This window comes from Schistocerca nitens, chromosome 7 (assembly GCF_023898315.1).
Source record: "Schistocerca nitens isolate TAMUIC-IGC-003100 chromosome 7, iqSchNite1.1, whole genome shotgun sequence".
NCBI classification, from domain to species: Eukaryota; Metazoa; Arthropoda; class Insecta; order Orthoptera; family Acrididae; genus Schistocerca; species Schistocerca nitens.
In genome coordinates, this window is record NC_064620.1 from 308,457,399 (window position 1) to 308,462,398 (window position 5,000).

The window sequence follows — 5,000 nt, forward strand, 5'->3', positions numbered from 1 at the left end:
GACGGCAGCAATAAATAAATGCCATATAAAGAAGGGGAGAATGGTGGCAGCACACCGACGTATGTTACATACGACAGCGCCATCTGTGAAATAGCCAGGCCACTAGGGCGTCTATTTGGGGACGCCACCATACCGCCCCCTGTGGGACGACGTTGACAGTGCCACCGAGGGGCACAAGAACGACATCTCTCGGAATGTGACGACACTACATTGACATGCAGCCCAGATACGACACCTCCATCTACAGGAAGTGAACGCAACAACGCCAACCACACAGCATCGCCACCTATGAAAATACGACGAAACCACATGCAATACAGCCATCTACGCGAATCTGGCAACACTACATCCACCATGTCGAGCGCACCACAAACAATAACGCCATCTAGGCCTCCTGCAACGGCGATACCGCCATCTATGAGACGCCAAGCTGAATACGACATCGCTGGGCGCACAGTACACATTGTCCGACGCCACCCACAAAGACGGCATCCTCTGTCCACCACGAAGTCGTCGACCGACAATCACGCCACCCGCACCCGTACGTGCCCCACCCCACCCACCAAAATCGCAAGTCCAGCGGATGAACGGCGGACGTTTCCCGCACTCGTAAGTTGCAATCCACACCTATATCTTGCGTTTCATGAAGAGTTTTATCCAATATTCGACATTCCCGCTGTCCCTAAACGTGCTCTAAGTCTGTGCGCGACCGCGTCGCTCACTGTACGGATTCCGATGCTGAGCGATCAGCTATGGGCCGCCCCATCCACGTCGGTCCCCGTGGGCGTTGCACTCGCAGTCGCAAAGACTCTGGGCAATGGCTATGTGCGCTCCGCAATATATTACTGGGACGAGTAATGAGGGTCCGAGCCCCCAGTGTGGGGAAAGTGTTTCGCAGCCCTGACCCACCGGCACGGTGTTGCGTCCCCCCACCTCAAACATGTGACGTAGTCACACCACCGGTTTTGACTAATAGACAGAATGTTTATAATCATATGCCATACACCGGGGGACGATGCCGCGAGGTGTAGCTAGCTAGTGCAGTCGCACCGCTACTACTGTACAGAGATAGAACAGGCATTGACTATACATACATTAAGCTTATACACGGCGGTGCTTAGTAATACGCGCAGTCATCGGAATATAGATAACACATACAACTGTCCCTATACATGCTGAACGTCTGTGCACACAATGTCAACCACACGTCACCCACACACTCCATCACCCACTAGTCTATGCCTGTAACAGACGCAGACACAACATCTAAGTACCAGCATGGAACAACATCCAGTGCATCCTCTCGGCCACAGTACACCATCCACACTATGATAACCAGACCGGGACGTCGAACCAGAAAACTGAATATCCCACTCTTCCTACAACCACCATTGCTCAGATACGCCACCAACACCCACACATGTCCTACACAGGGGTGCACCCAACAGCACCACACTGCCGCATCTCACAGCACATAAACAATGGCAGGAATGAAAGACACAGGTGTGCCACTCCTTTGCCACAAACACAGAACGGGCGCGCCACCTGCCATGAGCCACAAGTGCAACTGACGTGACATATCTGATAGTGCCTCAGGCGTCCACTTACTACCATCACTATCAACGAACCTCGCCACCCCACCCCCCCCCCACACACACCATCCCTTAACCCAACTTCTGCCTTAACCTAACCCAACTTCTGCCTTAACCTAACCCAACTTCTGCCTTAACCTAACCCAACTTCTGCCTTAACCTAACCCAACTTCTGCCTTAACCTAACCCAACTTCTGCCTTAACCTAACCCAACTTCTGCCTTAACCTAACCCAACTTCTGCCTTAACCTAACCCAACTTCTGCCTTAACCTAACCCAACTTCTGCCTTAACCTAACCCAACTTCTGCCTTAACCTAACCCAACTTCTGCCTTAACCTAACCCAAGTTGCGCCTTAACCTAACCCAAGTTGCGCCTTAACCTAACCCAAGTTGCGCCTTAACCTAACCCAAGTTGCGCCTTAACCTAACCCAAGTTGCGCCTTAACCTAACCCAAGTTGCGCCTTAACCTAACCCAAGTTGCGCCTTAACCTAACCCAAGTTGCGCCTTAACCTAACCCAAGTTGCGCCTTAACCTAACCCAAGTTGCGCCCTAACCTAACCCACGTTGCGCCTTAACCTAACCCACGTTGCGCCCTAACCTAACCCACGTTGCGCCCTAACCTAACCTACGTTGCGCCCTAACCTAACCTACGTTGCGCCCTAACCTAACCTACGTTGCGCCCTAACCTAACCTACGTTGCGCCCTAACCTAACCTACGTTGGGCCCTAACCTAACCCACGTTGCGCCCTAACCTAACCCACGTTGCGCCCTAACCTAACCCACGTTGCGCCCAAACCTAACCCACGTTGCGCCCTAACCTAACCCACGTTGCGCCCTAACCTAACCCACGTTGCGCCCTAACCTAACCCACGTTGCGCCCTAACCTAACCCACGTTGCGCCCTAACCTAACCCACGTTGCGCCCTAACCTAACCTACGTTGCGCCCTCACCTAACCCAAGTTGCGCCTTAACCTAACCCACGTTGCGCCCTAACCTAACCCACGTTGCGCCCTAACCTAACCCACGTTGCGCCCTAACCTAACCCACGTTGCGCCCTAACCTAACCCACGTTGCGCCCTAACCTAACCCAAGTTGCGCCTTAACCTAACCCACGTTGCGCCTTAACCTGCCCTGTAATTGTTAGTTATATGAATCTAGGAATTCGTGTAGCGTTGCCTAATTGCAACCATCTCAACATAGTTCACTTCGCGCACACTGTGGTGTTCTGCGTATTGATTCATTTTACGGTGCGTACCCTCACATCTTGCGAGTGTTGCTTACTTTCCACATGGTCCCGCTATCCACTGTATTGTGTACTGCAATAGGACGTATATCGCCCCCGCCCCCCCCCCCTCCCCTCCTGTCACCTCTAGCTCGTCGGTCAGGAGTTCGCGTGTTGAATGCGCTTCGCAGCTGTGCAATGGCATTCGCATACGTACGCTGGCCACCTTCCACGTGTTCTTTTGTGCACACGTCGCAGCGTGTATGTATGCTGATGGAGTGCGTCGTGACACACAACATCCAGGCATGCAAGACTCGTAGAAGTCGCAAATGTAGATGGATGTCTACGTTTGCTGCCCAAGTTACGCAAATGAACTGGAAATCCGTTGTTGCGCGGTTGTTCGCGCTGGAGGTGAATCGTTGATATCGACGATCGGTACAGGTATTAACCGGTTGCTTCAGCGACACCCGTCATACCCACGAACGTGAGTGGGCATGTGGGTATGAAGCGATACGCGGCGGTGGCTGGGTGGGACCGTCCCCGGCCGGTGAGGGGGGGGCGCCCGGCGTGCTGGCCGCGCGCTGCGTGGGCGCACGCGCGGCAGCCGGCTGGTGGGGGCGCCCAGTGGCAGGCGCGCCGGCTGACGGAGGCGGCAGGCGGCGCATCTGCGTGCCGGCGCACCCAGCGCGCGGCGCCGTGCGGCCAAAGTGGGTCCTCCCGGGCCCGGTGCGAAGCGCGGTGGACATCTGCAGTGTGCTGGTCCGATTGAGGACTGTGTGCGTTGAGGATGCGCCGCCGCCCGGCACTCGGCGCCGCGACGCCGTCTGCTGCTCGGTCGCCCCCGCGGTTCTCGCAGGTGGTTTGTATCGCAGCTGTGCGGATGTGTTGGCGCGTGCGCTGTGCTGGGAGAGTTCGCTTTGGCACCCAAGTGGGGCTCTGCCCCTCTGTGGCGCTGGCGTTGGAGCTGCCCGGTCACTGTTTGTGGCCGCGTGTTGTCTCCCGCCGGCAACACCACGACAGCACGCTCCCGGGCCTCTGTCGGCAGCGGCAAGCTCAGTTGGGAGCACGGGTGGTCGCACTGAAAGCGTCTACTCGCCTATCTCCGGGCGATTGCGCCTCTCTCGAACCCGACCAAGTACTTAGGACGGCGCTGCGCGCCGCCGGGACCTGAGAGGGTTTCGAGGTGTATCGTGCAGGGGAGCCCAGCCTCCTCCTGTTTGCAGAATAATTGAGCGGACGCTTGCGTGTTCGCGCGGGCCCCCGGGACACACTCCCGGGCGGCCGGCTGCTCAGCTCTAGTTGACGCAGCTCCCTGGTTGATCCTGCCAGTAGTCATATGCTTGTCTCAAAGATTAAGCCATGCATGTCTCAGTACAAGCCGCATTAAGGTGAAACCGCGAATGGCTCATTAAATCAGTTATGGTTCCTTAGATCGTACCCACGTTACTTGGATAACTGTGGTAATTCTAGAGCTAATACATGCAAACAGAGTCCCGACCAGAGATGGAAGGGACGCTTTTATTAGATCAAAACCAATCGGTCGGCTCGTCCGGTCCGTTTGCCTTGGTGACTCTGAATAACTTTGGGCTGATCGCACGGTCTTCGTACCGGCGACGCATCTTTCAAATGTCTGCCTTATCAACTGTCGATGGTAGGTTCTGCGCCTACCATGGTTGTAACGGGTAACGGGGAATCAGGGTTCGATTCCGGAGAGGGAGCCTGAGAAACGGCTACCACATCCAAGGAAGGCAGCAGGCGCGCAAATTACCCACTCCCGGCACGGGGAGGTAGTGACGAAAAATAACGATACGGGACTCATCCGAGGCCCCGTAATCGGAATGAGTACACTTTAAATCCTTTAACGAGTATCTATTGGAGGGCAAGTCTGGTGCCAGCAGCCGCGGTAATTCCAGCTCCAATAGCGTATATTAAAGTTGTTGCGGTTAAAAAGCTCGTAGTTGGATTTGTGTCCCACGCTGTTGGTTCACCGCCTGTCGGTGTTTAACTGGCATGTATCGTGGGACGTCCTGCCGGTGGGGCGAGCCGAAGGCGTGCGACCGCCTCGTGCGTGCTCGTGCGTCCCGAGGCGGACCCCGTTGAAATCCTACCAGGGTGCTCTTTATTGAGTGTCTCGGTGGGCCGGCACGTTTACTTTGAACAAATTAGAGTGCTTAAAGCAGGCAA

At 55.5% G+C, this 5,000-nt stretch overlaps 1 non-coding gene across 1 annotated transcript in view; it reads left to right on the forward strand.

Annotated features, from left to right (window-relative positions):
• The first annotated feature begins 4,125 nt into the window (after window positions 1-4,125).
• LOC126196856 (small subunit ribosomal RNA) overlaps window positions 4,126-5,000 on the forward strand; it is a 1,909-nt gene continuing 1,034 nt past the window's right edge. The window contains exon 1 of the ribosomal RNA XR_007539285.1: window positions 4,126-5,000. This exon is cut by the window's right edge and continues 1,034 nt beyond it. This is a non-coding gene — a ribosomal RNA (small subunit ribosomal RNA).